Raw genomic sequence first — 19,546 nt, 5'->3', positions numbered from 1 at the left:
GGGGTGCTAAGTGGGTTGCAGTGAATAAGATCACTCCTCTGTGTACTATCACAGGGTGAATGCTCATGAAACTCTTATTTCTCATTTTCCCTCTTCCTAATCGTCCTTGAGATAATTTTTGAGAATTCCATATGTATATAGAGTGAACTATGATCATTTTTTCTGTTATAACTCACACTTTATAATTTTGTTCTAATCTGTGCTTGTGTATTATTGTACAAGTTGTATGTTTAATACTGCCCTAACTAGTGCAAATGATATTGTCCTAATGTGTACACATAGTACTCTTAACACTTGTGTGGTATCTGACTGCACAGTAGAACGTTTTAAAGCTTTTGAGAATACCATTTTTTCTCGCATTATGCCTTTTTCTTTCTATCTTGTAAAAGGAAAAAGAATCATGAGTCGAGGATATGATTCAGTGAATAAAGTTGTATATTAGCCATACTGATGACCGGATTTCACTGCCTGTGATCTATATGATGAAGGAGAGAGCTAAGTATTGCAAGTTGTCCTCCCAATTCCATACTTATGCACACACACACACGTACAGATAAAGAAATAAAAAATAAATAAATGTAATTTCAAAAATTAAAAAAGAGCTAATCATGTTGCTAGACAAAGTTATGAGAATACTATGACAATTAAAAATAATAAACCATAAATGAAACAAATACATGGTTAACAGATGACATACATATAGCTGGTACAGAGCTGTTTTTCAATGTAGGATGAAGGCTGAGGCAAGAGAAACACAAATTTAACATTTTCATGGCTACAGATCAGATTCAAGAACTGCTTGGTTAACATGATGAGACCATTTCTCATCATAAAAGTTTAAAACATGTCTAGAGAGGCAGCAAAGTACTAGGCATTGGCCTGGTATACGTGAAGGCTTGCACTCAGAAACAAACTAAACAAAATGGAGTTCAGGCAACTTGTAAAGACATCCACTGATTTTTTGTTGTTCCCCAGAAATGGATGGGATAATCGTCTTACCAACAACCCAAATGTTGCTCAAATTCTAATTTCTTAATAATAAAAACCCAAAGATAGATATTAGGGTCAATGCTGAAAGATCAGAGAAGCAGTGCAGCTAACCACTAGCTCTTACCTCCATTAAATCCTCAGAACAAATGGGGGTATCCTGTCTTTACAAATCCTCAGACTGAATGCTGTCTCTATGAAACCTCAGACTGAAACCTGAGCTTCTGTCTCCTCCCTCTGTATATTCCTCTCCCTGCTCAGCCACATCACTTCCCCTCTCCACCAGCCTCGTGCTGGGGGATCAGAGGTGTGAGCCACCACTGCTTGGCTCTGCTTCTCTTTTACACTGATCTTATAGCCATGATGGACTTGAACTCACAGAGGTCCCTCTCCCTCTGTCTCCTGAGTGCTGGGATTAAAGGTGTGTGCCACCACTGCCTGATCTCTATGGCTAACTAGTGTGACTATGTGACTAGTTCCACACTCTGATCTTCAGGCAAGCTTCATTTGTCACAGCTCAAACAAAATATCACCACACCCAAATTTCCAGTGTTCTGCAAGGTCACTTTACAAATTTAGCTCCTGCTGATTTGAAGAGAAAATGCTGGAAGGTTTGATGAAGAAACTGCATCAGGCTTATCTTCAAAAAAGTTAGAGGTCATGCCACATGCTGAGAGTTACCCTTAACATTTACATACTTTCTGTCGTCATCATCTCAATGGACTGACTAGGTCTCTGTGTACTTTAAGGGACACACTACTAGACAAATATAACATAGGTACCAGCCTGGTTAGCACTGAGGTCACCCTGAAAATCAAAGGGAAGAACATGGCAATTTACAAAACATTTAAAGCAATAAATCAAAACAATTGAATCTATGTGTGACAAGCCTAATATATCTGTGCTGAAATCTGGAAATCTCTTTTGTTTAATGCCCATATCCAAAACTGTTTTGTTTAGTTTATTTGTGTAAAACTTTAAAAGTTCCTGCTTAAAATTACTTTTAGTGTGCACTCTATCAAACTGTGCACTCGGTTTCGTTTAATTCAAAGCTATGCTTCTCCTTTAAGCCTCTTCATTGTTATATTTATTGTTCACACTCTCTCCCTCACGGAATCTTCTCCCAGTGTCGTTGTCAGCGCTCTCATAATGATGCAGTTAAGGTTGTGTCAAAAGTATACTTGCATAATAAGGTAAACTGCTCTTTTCGAGGATTTGCTAAAATCAAAGTAATTATTTCCAGTTAGAGAAGTATTCTGGCTAATGGACTCTGAGCAGAAACTGAAAATATTCAAATTCACTGGTGGAATGAACTTGGCCTTGGCAGGTAGGCAAGTGTGAGAAGTAAACGCTACATCTCATCTTAATCTCATAGTTAACTCCAAAAAAGAGGAGACAGGGGAGAGGATTGGATTTTACTTTGCAGAAAGATAAAATGCCTTTCTTCCATTCGTGCGTGTGCATTAAAGATGATAATTAATGGATTCCCCACTGCATCTGCAGAGAATGACTAGGAGAAAGGATTTAAAGTGGAAGGCGACATTTTCAGGTGTTCGGGAGCATTACGCTTTTCCAGACTTCAGTTTTATCCTAATGCTGTTGATGAGTGTATTGAGCTTGCTCGAAACATGGGAAAGCAATTCAGTCTTAACCTTCACAGCTATCATTTCTCTCTGATCAGCAATATGAGGTGTCTCCATGGCCAGAAAACTGTGCTTTGGTTATGACTGCTGTACTCAAGAACAATCCTGTTGGCAGTGCAAACACGAGATAAAAACTGACTGAAGAACAAGGGAGTTAATGTGACACACCCATGCACACACACATAATACGGGCATGTACACACCTGTATATACACACACATACATGCACACACACACACACACCATAAGTTCATGAAGAGCTGAAAAAAGAATGCCTAGTCTTTATTTTCATTATTTAAAAATTACTTTAGGTCAACATATAAAATTTTGTACTTTTATGAATTACCAAGTGATCTTTAAATATTGCTGTGTATTTCAGTACATGTATTTTTGACAAGGCTTAGTAGGTTTTACATACCGACCTTGAAATATCTATCCTTCTGCCACAGACACCCAAGTTGCTAGAATTACAAATACAGCTATAGATGTACAAACGCAGTAGTGTTCAACTCAGCAAAAGTTTATCCATTTATTCATATATCTGTAATTTCCTTGTTATTTAAACATTTGAAATCCTTTATTCTAACTTATGCTGAAGCGTATATCAAGTACCTATATTCAGCCTACTGTTTAATACAACAGTAACGTATTTTATCCTATCAAATGATTACTTAATACTTTCAGATAAAAGTTAAAACATCTACCATTTTTTCTGGCACTCTGGTGATCATGATTCTACACAAAAGTTCTACAAGAGCAACTTGTACAGGTTCCACAATTGGAGATAATTTGTCTTTCTCTACGTGTCTTATTTCACTAAATATAATGTCTACATCTCAACGCAAGTGCCATACAAGAGAACAAATGATAAAGAACAACATTTCATTCTTTGATGATTATATAAATCTCTCTCTCTGTGTGAGTGTATCTCTGTCTGTCTGTCCATCTGTGTGTCTGTGTGTGTATGATATCACATGCTTTATTCATCCATTCACTGAACGACACTTATGCAGTTATGTTAATAACATTTCTGTGATATTTTCAAAAGTGCTTCAACACATACAGTAGTAGTACACACATCTCTTCAAATGTTGCTTCCAGTTCCTTTACGCATTGACTCAGTAAAAGAACTCTGATTAGCATGGTATTTCCACCTCAGATCTCCAGGAAACTCTCCCCTGTGCTCCATAATGGTGATACTTCTTTATACAGATACTTTCTTTTCTCCACATTGTTGCAGCACTTTTCTAAGAGCCTGGCTTTGGGGAGGTTCTAGGTGCTGATATTTGGTCTTGTCTCAGTTAGACAGGTGGTTCTGTTATTTGTTTTCTCTGTCATTTTTGGTTCTATTCTAAGAACTGTTATGCATTGCTTGGTAAGCAGTTCTTCTGGGATCATGACAGGTGTGGCCACTGGAGGTTTCAGGTAAAGTGTGCTTCTATGTATGGGGAGCTGACATTTATAAATGGGGATAGACTATAAGGGTGTGTACAGGGGCTCCATAGGAGCGATGAAAGCATGGTGTTTTAACCAGGATCTGCTTAGTCTCTTGGGAAAAGGAGCAAAGAGCAGGGAGAAGCCACAGCTGGTGGTCTGCCACAAAACTGTGATTGAGAGTAGGGAATTAGACTTGTAAGAATGCTCTACAGCAAGAGAGCTGGCCCTCACACTCAGGGGAGAAAGCTACCATCCCTCACCAGAGGAGAGGATGAACCTTCCCTGAGGTTCATGTAGCAGAACTGATTCTGCCTCTGAACCAAGGCTGTTAGCCCCAGAGGAGTGATCTGAGATGCCTGGTTAACACCCAGGCCCACAACTGGGCCTTGGGTTGACTGACCCTAGCATCTACTCCATATACGTCCTGCTGGAGCTTGTGAAGGGCAATATCCACAAGATCTCCAAGACACAGGATACCCTAGAAGAGCTCTGGTGAAGAACCAGTGAGGATGGCGGATTAAAAACCAGAGCAGTGATTCATTGCAATTAACAGTTGCCAATCAAGGGTTATACTATATGACACACTGAAGTCTCTGATGCAGTCAGGACTAATGAAGAGGTGATGGTGAGGCAAGAGAGAAGAAGAAGCAGAGATTTTGCCATTTCAAGTGTATACATTTGGGGGGCGGGGATTGTTCTGTTATGGTGTATTGAGGTTTTTTTTATTACTTTGCTTTTTTGTTGTTGTTGCTTTTGTTTGTTTGCTTGCTTTCTTATTTTGTTTTGCTTTCTTTTGTGGGGTTGAGGGAAGTGACAGGGATGAGGTGAGAAAATGGGGTGACTGGGAAGTGAACAGAATAGCTGTTCATGATGTGCAGATTCAATAAAGAAGTTAAAAAAAAAACAAGGAATGGAGGGAGAGGTCAAGACCTGCAGCTAGTCCACCTGATTAGCTGACTAGAGTGACCTGTGAATTCTCATGGAATGCCTGCTAGAGTTGGGGCTGGGATGATGTAATGAGTGACTTGAGGGAAGTTAAGAGGGGAAGATCTGTGTGATCCACTGGAGATGGGGCAGAGACGGAGTGGGAGCGAGTTTGTAGCATTTGGTCTGTTACAGAGCTAGGGATGAGACATGGGGGTTGGTTTTGGAGGAGCTGAGGGAGGTGAAAACCTGAAGTCTGCTTCCCTAGCTAGTGTGGACTGAGGTTGGAATAAAGCAATGAATTGGGGGAAGGGAGCTTGGAAGAGAAGATCGGTGGGTGACATCCATTAGGGTTGGGGGTCGAGAGGAAGGTCAGGCCATGGTAGGTAGCCTGCAATTGATTTAGTGATGAGAATGGGGGATTGGACTTGGAAGAGAGGAGGGATATTCATTCTCCTGTAAGCTTCCAGTGTTCCTCAAACAACTTAGTGAAAAAATATTTTTCTTTTCTTAAAACATACAAATAGCACCTTCAGCAAAGAGCATTAGCTTCAAAGTTTATTTCTCGATGGTGCATTTTTTGCATGTGACAGAAGAAATTCATTGTGATCACTACAGCGTTATACAACATTACACAATAATTGGGATAAGATGCCATGATTCCTGTGTTTTGTTCTCTGTATTTTTAATAGACTTCTATGTTGTCCAATGATGTATTTGGAGAGATTTTTATATGTGCCATGCTATATATCTCTTTCTTGGGACTCTAGTAACTTCTTGTCAGCTATATAAGCACCAACATGCATCCTCTAAACTACAGACCAGGAAGGCTGTGGCTTTCTGCTGCCCTAAAACATCCGTATTCAGAAAAGAATCTTCATTAAAGAGAATACCCAGTAAGTAACTTGAACAAAGAAAATTTTGTCGTTTAGGGTTGTTCTGGATTGGATGCTTGTTCATTCCCAAAAGAACTTTGCTAAATCCCTAACTCCAAATTTGACAGCATCAGTCAGTGCATTGGGTTCAGTTTGCACATCATCAGGAATGGTGGTATCCAATAGAAGTCACTCATGTTTCTGTGAGAAGATGTAGCAATCCTAGCATGAATTCTCTCCTTCAGAGCATACAAAAAAAAATTAGGAGTGCACACAGAACGGTGAGGTCCAACCACCCATAAAGAGAAGAAGCCTCAGAGTAAAGACCTGCCTCAGTATCCACAACTGTGAGGCATGAATGACTACTGCTTAGACCACTTGCTCTATTGTATTTTTTATGTTAGCTCAAGTAGACAGGACAGGCAAGCTCCCGCTTCACTCTCTGCTTGTTCTCAGGACCCAGCAAACATGCTATATGCTTTCGGCTAGGTTAAGTCATTGTTATCTGTGTAGAAAAGAGTCAGTCTACTGCTATTAAAACCAGAGACTTATTTTTCTTTCTGAGATTGCAGTATAATTACATCATTTCTCTTCCTTTTCCTCCCTCTAAGTCCTCCCATTTACCCTTCCATGCTCTCTTTCAAATTTATGGCCTCTTTTTTCATTAATTCTCATTTTCAGTACATAATGTGCCGAGTCTGTATTTGTATGTATTGTTCAGGGATAACCCCTTAATATTGGGTAACAATTTGGCATGCTCTTTCCTGGGGAAAGACTTTTCAACCAACACAAGATCATCAATTTAAAAATCATGTTTCAAAAATATTTGTGCTATAAGATGTTTTAAAAATGTCTGACTAGATATTGAAATATGCATAAAAATAAATAAGAAGATTTAAACAAAAATATTTTAAGATTAATTTTATACAGAGGTATGCCTTTATTAACTTATCACACTTCCTGTTTTCTTATGTTTAGCATGGAATGTTATTTAATATTTAAAGAAAATACAGTAAAATAATGGGAAAGTGCAGATTCCAAACAAACATACTGACTGTTCCTATTTATGATAAATTTGCCTCACTATTATCCAAAATAAAATTACTAATTTAAAATTATGCAGCTAATTCATATGTATTTAGCAATTGTATTCACTACTGGAAGTACTTACTTGGTGTTAGAATGAGTCAGAAGCATTCTTAATTTTCTGTAATAATAAGAATATATAATTTTATACACTTTATGCAGAGGAGTTGCTCTAGGGAAGAGAGAAGTGAGGGGAGGGACATATAGGCATGTAAGGGGGAACTGCAGTAGGGATGTAATGTGTGAGAGAAGAATAAGAGTTAAATATATATGTGTCTATATATACATATGAATGCTTACCACCACTTTCCTATAGCCACACATTTTAAACACTTGACATTTTCTGCTTAGATATTGTGATTACTATTCTAGATGTGCAATTTCTCTTCTGGTGTTTGGAGATAGATTCTAATTTATCCCAGGTGGGCCTAGAACAGGCTAAATTGGAGGATAAGTTTGAAGTTCTGATACCAGGCCTGTGTGTCTCTGGCACCCATTTTACGTGGTACTAGGGACTGCACCCAAGCCTTCTGGTAAGTTAGATGAGGCTTCTGCCTCCTGACCTACATCCCCAGCATCGGTTTTCTAGATATATAATCCACTAAGAGTCTCTCCCCTGTTTTTTTTTTACATCATTTCCCCTTCTCCCTCCTTTTCTCTTTTCCTCCCCCTTTCTGTCAGCATTTAGCAGGTTTATCATAAATACTATGCGACTCTGGACATCCAGAATAAAAAAAAACACCATAGGTTTAGAAGGTTTCAGTCTGGAGACATAATAAGCTACGAGCATGGTGTCTGCAGTAGGCAAGTGTATAGCAGGCTGGAGAACTGCAAAAGTAGGCTCTGGGAGTTTCTCCCGAATCAGGAAAGAGAAGGTTCTTGCTTCCCATGGCTTTTTATAAGAAATTATGTCAATAGGACCCTCAGGCTCTTATGTAATTTCTCACTTTACCGTTGTCTCCAAGATGGAGTTTTTCATTTAAGGTTCTCTTTCAGGTGGAAAAAACAAAATTCACTTTTATATGAACTAATTGGTTTTTTTCTATAAACATTGATTATGTTACAGATATTCTTCTATTTACTTTTCAAAGTCTTAAAAGTCCCCAGATAGACAATGGAGAAAGACTCATACCCACAATCTGTATCTTCTACCTGAAAAGCTGAAATAGGTGTCTTTTAGCTGATGAAATATTTGTAAATATTTAAACACCTCTGATATTAATGCTTGGATAAATCCTTATTTAAAGAAACATAAAAAAGTTTTTCACAGTAGATTTGAATCACTTTTGATGGAGTTGGTTGATCTCCTACATTAGGCAGAGGAAACTGTAATACTTCAGGGAAATACAACATGAATAAAAAGCTAGATACTATTCATATACCATGTCTGGAGGCCCCGCATATTTTATTTCTTTCAGAGTTCATATAATGAGCCTTGAAAACACAGTGCCTTCACGCACACTTGAAGTGAAACTCCCTTCTGAATCGACTGGATAAAGCATGCAAAATGACAAATGCACTTAGCCTTTAAATGAACCCAAGTCATATAAGTGATGGGTGCTTCAAGCCAGTGATGGAAAGACTATGAGAATCGGGGGAGTTGGTACCAGTTTCAACACTCAATCTGAAACTAATGTGAACTGTTTGATTCAGCGCTGTGGGGTTGAGTGTCTCCTTGGAGCAGCAAGTAGCACCTTCAGCATCATCGTGATATTATTGAAGCTAACATTTGCAGGCAGATACATTTGTTATGTTGAACATAAAAATAAGGTTTTTCCCCTATAATCTACAGTAGAGATCCATGTGGAAACATAAATCTGAAATATTGTGAATGTTGAAAAAAAGAATGCCAAAGATGAATGACTTCTGAGAGAATAGCAGAGAGCTTCTGTGTGATTCATGCTGACAGGGAAGAGATTATCCCCTGTAATTTGAAAGGGGGAAAATGTATATTTCTTTCCTTATAGTCATGAGGAAAAAAACCCTTGAAAAATAAAGTTATCATCCAATTTGATTTAATTTTTTAAAAATATTTATCTTTTGAAGGAGTAAACATAGACATAGGTATGCCTATTATATCCGCATGCATCCCTTAAAGGAAGATAAAGGAGCCTCAACTAGTTTACTTTCCACTCACAAAAGATGTAAACCTGGAAATGCTGATGTCTGTGGAGTACCATCTTCAGTATTGCAAAGGATTGACATGTAAGCCAAACAAAATTTCACCAAAACGGAAAAAGTTAAATTTATTTTAGAATCTAGGTGCTTTTCATTGTGTGGAGCAGTAAATTAGACCAAATGATGAAGTAAACAGAAATGTGGAGTGTCCTCAGTTTCAGCAAAGAACATATTTGTTCTTCACTCGGTAGAGCATGTTTTCTGTGATGCCTCCCAAATCGTTGTTCTCCTTTGTTCCTGAGTGTTTGCTTTGAGCTGTAATCTGACCTGTTAGAGATTTCTACAAGCTTCTTGAACCAATTATGAGTTAAGTTAGAAAGTCAAGGTATATTTTGTGAATTATTCTAAGTAGGTAGAAGGTCGCTGCACCCTACAGTGTGATGCTGACTCACCGCGTGGTTCATTTAGAAAATGCCCTACATTTTGAAATGTCACTCAGCACAGGCAAAGAGCAAAGTGAGATTAAAAGAAAAAAAAAACAAGGTGGGGAATTAAATCAATCTTAGCTTGTACAGAGTTCAGTAATGAGTTCTGAGAAATGTTTTGCTATAGAAAAAAATATCAAAATTTAGGACAAACAAAAAACAAAAACAAGTGTGGTGATGAACTGTGAGAAAACATGGTTCGAGTTTACCAGTTCCACCAAGTCAACCCCTGGCTTCAGCTGCTTCCTACAATGCTCTGGAACCAAGACTTTCATTTTCTATATACATCCTCAATTCATTCTATGGCACTGTGAAGCCTAAAATAAAACAATAGCTACAATAAAACTTAATGATTTTCTTTGTCATAGTTACAAAGGTCCCTACCTAGTAAACATCATGATCCTTAAAATCTTCGATTTTTATTACACGTTAATCTTGATTTTTATGCCAGTTCTGCCTTTGTCTTTGCATGCTAGCCAGACAAGTCTCTATAATTCCCCAGACATTTGTTTCTCCATCCAAGAACTATCAGAGATGGATTGAGTGCTCTCCTGGGCTTCCCTAAGTCCATCAATCTGACTTTAGTTTTTTTTAACATTCTCTTCTCCTGAGAGTCACCACCATAACACGTATTTTTATAGAGTTCCAAATTAGCAGACATTGTACAGGGAACCAAAATCGGGACTTTTTCTGAGAAAATAATTACAGCAAGAACAGACTGATAAAAAAAAAGAGCCTATCAAATGCCTATTTCTAAGGTCTGCTTTTATGCGTATGCATTCCCCATGAAATTGTCCAAATTTCAATTTAAAGAGACACCAAACTGGGTTCAGAAAGTTGAGTATTTTATGAATTTTTGTCTCTACATAGTATATGCCTTTCTGCCTAACCACAGAAATAGATTTGTTCGGTGCGTGGAGTGGAGCATTACTGATATAATTGGGTAAGGCTGGCACAATATGTTCAGTTTTAGTAGATGATACTGAATAAATCTCTTGTTGGAATAAATTGAGTATTCATGGAAACGTCAATGTACCTGTGAACACAGCCCAGTCCAGAATCTGAAGCTTGATCTGATTGCCTTGTGCAGATTCAAAAGCATTGTGAATAAGAACTTAAGGACAGAGGAAAATGTAATGGTTGAAACCCAGCCGAGTGGTGGCTTCATTTCTAAGAAAGCAGCTTCCCTCTAGAGAGAAAGGGGAAGATTGATGGATCTATGTGTGTGCCTTCCTGTGATACCATAGTTTATGTTGAGCCTCATTTCACCTATATCTCAAGCCACACCCACAATGGGGGATTTGTAACTCAAGTAAAAGATCCTGCTGCTTAAGCTATGTGTGGGGGAGCTTTATAAGTATTTATGTCTCTTTAGGAGCAATCAGAGCATGTAATAAGTAATTGTATAGAAAGGTTGCATTTTGCTTGAAACAGTGACCATTATCTGATTTTTATTTCTTTAAATGACATAAATCTCTGAGTGATAGCTGAACAAATGCAGAAACTAAAAGGAAAATAAGAAAAAAATTGACTTAAAGTAGCCTAAATCCCAAAGCATTTGACTTGACTGCATATATAGAAGATAAACTGATGCTTAACAAATATCCCCACATTCATGGGTTCCTTGTTAAGTGGACTGGAGTTTAATTGGTACATAGAAGGCAACAGGCATCTCTATGATGAGACTGCAAATATGTTCAAAAAAAGTAGAACATCCTTGTGCTGAACCCAGGATGCAACGCAAGCAGCAAACATACTTCACAGTTGTTGATGCAGGATAAGCATATTTTTATTTCAAATACCCTGCTCCTAAATTTGCATAGTGTTGCTAAAGGAAAAAGTCAATACACTTTTCACTCCCAAGCAATAGAAATTTATATTAGTCACTGCTCAGAGGTTTGGAGCGAAGGTCTAACTCCTTCAGGGAATGGATTGTTGCTTCTATTAAAAGTATAGAGGCTGTAGAATATGAATTCATGAGAAGCAAGGGCCTTACTAATCTTCAGTGTTAAAATTGGAAGAAACAAATGATGGTGGCTGTATGTACAAATACTTGAGCTCATAAGCATTGTTACTCTAGATTTGTAATAATTGGTTAGTTAAATTGCATTGTTTAGATTTGGTTTCTTTATCTACACAGTGTAAATCTCATATTTAAGAAATGGGGTCAGCAGTTAAGAGAACTTAATATTCTTCCCAAGGACATACGTTCAATTTCCAGTACCCACATGGCAGCTTATAAGAGCCTGTAACTCCAATCCCTGGAGCTCTTTTGTCCTCCACAGGTAATAGGCACACATGTGGTACACAGACATAGATTTAGGCAAGACACACATATACATAATGAATTAACAACATGTCTAAAAGGGGTAAAGTTTGTACATGAAAGTTCTTACTAAGACTTACAGTATAAATGACCGTATGTGTTGCATTTAGCCACATGAAACATGGCAGCCAGTACCAGATGTTCAGATACAAACTCTGAGGTTTAGAGGCAATATGATTTGAGCAATTTTCTCAGTTTTCATATGCTTACATATTGAAGTGATAATAGACTATGTCTTATAACATTTTACCATATATTCAAAGTAATTTCTACTTAGAATCCTTGGAAAATAATAAGCACACATCCATCTTGATTTTTAAATTCTTATTTAGTATTATTTGTGTGTGTAGCATGTATGTATCTAAGGGCTGTGTTCATACATGTCCATGGCCCAAGGTACATGTGAAGGTAGAGGAGTTTTTGGAGTCAGTTTTCTCTTTTTAAAATGATTCTAGGGATTGATCTCAGGTTATTAGGCATGTGAAGCAAGCACTTTTAGCCTAGCCATCTCAAAGGCTCAGTACCTTTCAGTTACTGTTTATTTTCTTGATTATACAGATGCAATCTCCCTCATTTCATTCCTTTCATTTTAGTCTTCCCATTTCTTTCATCTGATTGTTCATTTATTTTTGATTTATTGTATTTATTTTGTCAACCATCCTTACTCATGTATATTGATGTGTGAATAGATAGGTATATCTATTTTTAAGGGGAGATTTACCCTTGACTCAAGTCTCCTGAAAACTCTTGGGACTGGATATGATTGCAGAGTCATATACTTTAACAGCTTGAGACTTGATTTATCAGACAGACACACTGACTCTAAAAGCTCAACAACTCCCCCTGCCTCATCAGCATGAGAATTCTTAGTATTTCAGAACAAAATTGTTGGATGATGGGTAAGAATGTGTTAAAACTCTTAATCAGTAAGTTAAAAATAGAATTCATATCATTATTTTCATTCCTAAAAATTTGCATATTATTTCATTTATGAGCGTATTTGAATTTTTCTCATTAGTATTTTGTAGTTTGTACATTTCTCATTAAATCTTTGCCTATGTATTGAAGGTTGAATGCTAACTTAATAGAAAGTTCCCAATTCCTCTTCTCTACTGAAATTGTCACATTTGGACCATTTGACTCGAACATGGATCATGAGCAATTGATAATTGCTCTATTCCTTTTTAGATAAGATTACCTCAGTCACAATGAACGCAGAGGGCATTAGATGTCCAAGCTGCTGAACAGGGAGTTATGTGGCCTGATCTCATTCCTTAGTATGATATATTATTTGAGTTACAGACACCTATGGCAAGAATAGCAGCAACGAACGATAGTGTATTAACACCAAAACTGTATGTTCATGTTTTCCTATCAAATACTTACATTAAATAAATGTGACTTACCTCAGATGTAACATAATAAAAGCTAGCTAAAGCAGTCCTTTTCTTTGAGTTTTTTCATTCTTGCCTTAGATTTAAACCCCATCAAGAATAGAGGAAATGGACTTGGTGATTTTACATTTTTCTTGGAATACAAAATTTCAAAGATACAGAACCAAGATACTGAGCTGTTTTCAAGATAATGCAATAGGAAACTTTTGATGGTTCAGTAACTGGATGACCTTGATGAAGGTAACTTTCCACAGAAATTGAAGTTTCCTGCATCTCATTCTGTAGCAGAATCTAATTTCAATACAAATGTACTCAGAACTCATGGCAACCTGAATTCGATGCAGCTTTGGGAAGAAAGAACACAATTGTCAATGTAACCTTAGCAGTGAACACCATCTCTGATTAGCGCGGCCCGGTGAAAACCTTTGTGAGGTTTAGAACTGAAACGAAAGAAATAAAATATCTCCCTGAATAATTCTTAAAGTGAAGAGCCTGTCAGCATGTAAAAACAAATAATAGTAATACAGGAAATATTTGTTACTTTTCTTGAAAACCGTTGCCTCGGTCCCTCAACCCAAGTACACAAAGAAAAAAGACCAAGGCAAATTTTATTTTTTCATGGTCGAGGAAGAGAGATTGGTACCAGAGAACTGTAGCAAGGAAGAGAAGTTACACTAGAAAATAAAAAGTCATAATAGAAAGGTATTATGGTGGCTGTTCTTCCAAATAATTAACAGTTTTTTTTAAAATTACATTTAGTTAGAAATGTCCATCTAGGAGAAAAAAGGAAATATATTTATCTAGTCATTTTGGTCAAGGATGCTTTCACAATTACTATTTTTTGGGCAATTCTGGGAGACCCGGTTTTAGTACTACAAGGTTCCAAGAGTCACCTAAAAGCACACTGACCAAGATGCCATGAGCGAAATAAGAGAAAGAGAAAGCAAATCTCACATTAAATGTACCAAGTTGCGTCCCACGAAGTCTGTTCAAAACCTGTATGAAGCTGGTTACAAAATCAGAGGCTGGGAAAATCAGGAATGCTGGAAAGGCTTGAGGTCGTAACGAAATGTGCCGTCCACCAGGGTTTCCTCACCACTGATGGTAGCCTTTCTAATCTCAAATTAAATAGAGTTTGCTAATTAGTTGCCCTTTCAAAATTGAATGTCAGCCTGATGGTAGGTAATGAAAAATGAAAATACTCCCTTTACTCCCAAACTTTTTCTCTAGCTCAACCAGTTAGACTTTTAAAAATGATATCTTAAAGTGTGTGTCATCACATCAATGCAAGATATCAATCTTCCCTATGTTTTTCATATTTTTCATTTTAATCCACTTCCTTTTAAGAAATGTCACAGTATTTTCTGAATAGAGTAACAGATCTGAAAAACTATCTTATAGCAACACACACACACAAAAATAGTTACAATCCTACTAGTAAGTAATAAATGTCACATGCCTTTGTTAGGTTGGTTGTTGGGTTTTTTTGTTTTGTTATTTGTTTGTGTTGGTTTTGGTTTTGTTCCTTCCTTGTAGTATGTAAGGAATGCAGCTAACTGTGAAACATACTTCTAAATTTATCAGGTTGGATGCTCAGACAGAATATTACCATGAGTTCAAGATCAGCCTCATCCACAGAATAAGTTCCAGGCTAGCCTAGACTATACAGCGATTTTATCTTAAAACTATTATTTCTTTAAAAATAAAATTAAAAAGACTATAAACATGATCAAAATCAACTTGTGCCTCAGAAATAATTTGTGGAAGTATGCACACGTATGTGCGCGCGCACACACACACACACACAACAAAACCAAAGCAAAATAACATCAACAAGAAAAAAAACAGGTGGCCATACAAAGACCCAAGGTCAACAGTTATTCTTAAGGACAGTCTACATGGAAAAGGTAGTGGAATTTGCAGTGAGCACCTATTCAAAGCATCAAAGAAAGAAGTTTTCATAGAGTAATGAGGACATGGGGAGGTTCTTTAAATATTGTGATGTCTTTTCAACAAAGGTTTGGTCATGCCTATTTCTTCATCCCACTACTCCTGTTTTTGGCATGAGTTTGTTCCACACTGGGAACAAACGCTCAGTTTGTTCCATCATTGCTAACCCTATGCCCTATGCCTCTGCTATTTGCTATCTGCATCACTCAAGGCAACTGCTCTGACCATTATTTAACTTAAAGCTCCAACACTGCTAACTAAACAAATATTTTCTATTTGCAAATTAATTACCTCAGGTATTTCATTATAGTGACAGAAAGCTGGCTTACACAATGTCTTTGAGGAAAAAAACCTCATTTACCAATTATCCTCTCTGAAAATGTGGGTATTTGATAATTTAAGTGTGCGATTGAAGAATTTGAATTTTATCTCCTGATATAGAGTGTAATTGTTCTCTGTCCTGCCTAAATTACAACACGTTGTCTCTAAAAAGTTTGGAAAGTCTAAAATTATAATTATGTTAGCTTAAAATTTTCTCAACAAACAGGAACTCTCCAATAACATTACCTGCATTAAAATATTTCATTGTAAGCATCCTTCATATTAGCTGATTTGATGCTCTGGAAATGTATCTTTTGTTGTCAGAAATTTGGGCTTCAGTCTTTTATGAACTACAATAAATTATACATACAACATATTTCATATCCTTATAGACTGGGAGTAAACCTGTCATCATACAATTGAAAATAAGTCCCTGATTGATATAGTCTTTGCAGAGTAGAGCCTGTGAAGTGGCTGGCCCTCTTGGGATTTAAAAATTCTCACATCTCAGCAGTGATTATTCACCTGTCCATGCACCATTTTATTTGACATTATTATTTTTCTGTTTGATTTAATTCAGCTAACCTGAATTAAGTACACCCTGTGCATCTGCCACTGCATTTTGCTTGGGATGTGAGACTGTTCCTGTCCTTTTGGACAGCAGAGTGAAGGAACAAAAGGGTGTAGATATCTTCATTCTAAGTTAGACTCAAAAGAGATCTCACTGCAGTGTAAATCAAACTTACCTAAAGATTAGGGAGAGGTGGTTCTATTGCAGAAATCTAATAAAAAAGACACTGAACAGGGTATGGTGGATTGTGTAGGAGTTTCCCCATTGGACAGGCAGAAACCATTGCCCAAAGGGTTCAGGATACAGATTTTTCTAAGACAAGGAGGCAAAGACATAAATATAGTGAGAAGTTAACACCTGTTGTGTTAGAGGAATGACAAATATATTCACATAATTATTTTTTTAAAATAAGTATGAAAAGGAAGGAAATAAACCTAGCTGTGAAGGGTGGGAAAGTCCTTGCTGAGTTTGGAATGTTTTCCATGAAATAGCAGGAGACATTGTAACACCTCAAAGCTACGCATACCAAGCATGAAGCCTAAGTTAGATGTGTTCTTCCTACAGTCTACAAAGCCTTTTAGTTATCCATAACTTTATATATATATATATATATATATATATATATATATGTATATATATATATGTGTGTATGTGTGTGTGTGTGTGTGTATATATATATATATATATATATATATATATATATATATATATATATATATATATATTTCAGGAGTAAGTGTCCCTGCATTTAATCATTTGAAAGAGAAGAACTTCACAGGGTCAGGAGTAGACTTTTCATATTAGACATTCCCATCCATTATCCCCATCTTTGACTTTAGGGAAAGTAATTGTCTCTGTCTGGTCGCATTAGAGAACTAAAACCTTCCATTTAACACTATAACTACCTGTGCACAAAAAAGTAAATGGAGAAGATTCCAGTATTTGATTGCTCCCAAACTACTTCTTGGAAGAAGAGAGCTAACACAGGCAGATCTCCCTTGAAGGGCAAAGAGATGCAAAATAAAGATGCAGTCAGTAGACATATCTGTGATGTCTTCCAAATGATGCTGCATCCTCTAAATGCTGTGTCGGCACCAGGCTCGTCCTGATGACAAGCAGAATGACTCCATTTAGTGGCAGAAAAATCTTGGAAATCTGCAATTTCTGATGGATAACTCCAGTTTCTGTACTCTGAGAAAACTTTCTTCCCTTTTCGAACTTCTTAGAATTCTCCCTGGGTTTTGTAGCCACAAATAATAATAAGACAGGGAAACAAAAGAAAACATTAGAAACAGAAAAAAAGGAGAGTAAACATAAAGGGGATTTCTAACAGCTATCTGTTGGAAGAGGCACAGGCTTAGATGTTGTTGCGCACGTCAGTAGATGAATGCTCAGTGTAGCCAAACTATCAGTATACACTACCAATCAACAAGCTCATAAGTGATGTCATGTGACTCTTAGTGTGGTTTTCACACTGGGAACCAGATATTATGACAGGATTCAAAAGTGAGAATAGGGAAATGAATATTTATCAATTAGCATTAGGGGATATCTTTATTCTTCGATGGAGTCTATACATGTGTTAGAATCAACAACCCCCACTCCAGGAGTAACAGAAAGGGCCTAGCATTTGGCTTCTACCTCACACCTCTGCATACAGAGACACATGCTTGGTGAATTGTTTTCTGTAGTAAGTAAGGAGTCTCATAGAGGGTAGTAAGCACCTATTTGTTCTCTGCTCCTTGATCTTCTACCTGGACCATTCAAACCTAAAGTCAGGATTATCTATGATGATCTCACACTCTCTTTCCTGTGGGACCAAAGCTAAACTTTTGGAATTTCCTTTGCCCCAAAGCATTATATATACATACATATATATATATGCATATGTATGTATATATATATATATATACACAATTTTTTTCTAGGCAACATTGTATATAATTCAGATATTTCATTTTTTTTTCTTTTCTATACTCCCCATCAGCCCTTTCATTTAATAAAGAAGGGGAGAACGCATAAGTGTGTCATGGACGAAATAGAATTTCATGGAGTAGAATCATCAAGCTGTAAGACTAAAAGAAATCAACTTCTTAAACACACACTCCAAAAATCCTCCATAAATATAAACATGATTGGCAAGCCAAAACATCCTATAGATTCAAAGGCAAATTAAAGAATCTTCACATGAGAGCAAAACCAATAAAAATTCATTTTAAAAATATGTCATACCTGTGATGATAAGAGAGGAAAAGGAGGACTCTACTGGCATCAGTTACCATGGTACCCAGAAAGTTGTTTTGGAGAAAAGACCAGGATCTCTTGTCATTCTGAGGAGTCCTGTTGAAGACGAAACACCTACTCTCACGTCCCTGAAGAAGTAGCCTTTTTGGAGCCACTGCAACAAAAGAATTGCCACTTTTACCAATAGTAAACCTGTCTGACCATAGAACCAAAGCTGATCTGAGAGTATTTGCTCTTAGGACCAGGCACTGCAGATAACCTCAGCATCCCCACATCTTAGTAACTGCAACCATTATCATGGTGACCTAGTATATGCTCTGTCTAGAAGTCAAGCTCTTATTTTGAATTTCCATCCTCCTAGAAACAGTTCAGTCACCACATAAATCTGTTTCCACACTTGAGTTGCTGATACTATGAACAGAACTGAGCTTTAGAATCATGTCTCAAGGATCCTGCACCAGCCCCTCCAACATCCCAGACACTGAAGCCACAATTCCATAGTCCATACTCTAGAAATTATCTTGGTGACTCTGCCCTGTCCCTGGAATTACTTTAATTGTGTAAATGTTCATTCATTAATTCTTGACATCTGTGCTTCACAAACAGTTACCAAGATGGCAAGGAGGGTGCCCACTCCCCACCCACCAGGTCCATCATTTCCTCAGATCTCAGAAACTTCAGGGTATCTACTTTTGTTAAGATCTTTGGGCTGTGTGCTACAAAGATGGAGAATTATAAGTCAAATATCCATGATGAGAAAACAGACAAAATTCCCTGAAAAACATTTGCAGATCAAATTCACCAGTATATTAAAAAGATTTTTTCCCTGGCAAGCAGGAATGAATCACAACATGCAAGTTTATAAATACGATATATTACATTAATAGAATAACAGACAAACTTTATGATAATCTCAATATGAACAGAAAAATAACTGGAGAGATTTCTACATTCTCTCATGATTAAAATGCCGAACAAATGAAGTATAGAACGCGTAACCTCAAAACAATTAATGCTGTGCATGATAAATCCACAGCTTGCATCACATGACAGTGATAAAAGTTGGAAGCATTTCCTGCTGAGGTTGTATATAAAGGTGGGGGCTGGGAGAACAAAGGTAGGGAATGCAACCTTCTACTCTGGGATAGAGTACACACGCACTGCAAGCTGAAAGTCAGAAACTAC

Source organism: Microtus pennsylvanicus, chromosome 5, assembly GCF_037038515.1.
Source record: "Microtus pennsylvanicus isolate mMicPen1 chromosome 5, mMicPen1.hap1, whole genome shotgun sequence".
NCBI lineage: Eukaryota > Metazoa > Chordata > Mammalia > Rodentia > Cricetidae > Microtus > Microtus pennsylvanicus.
This window is presented reverse-complemented; position numbering follows the sequence as displayed.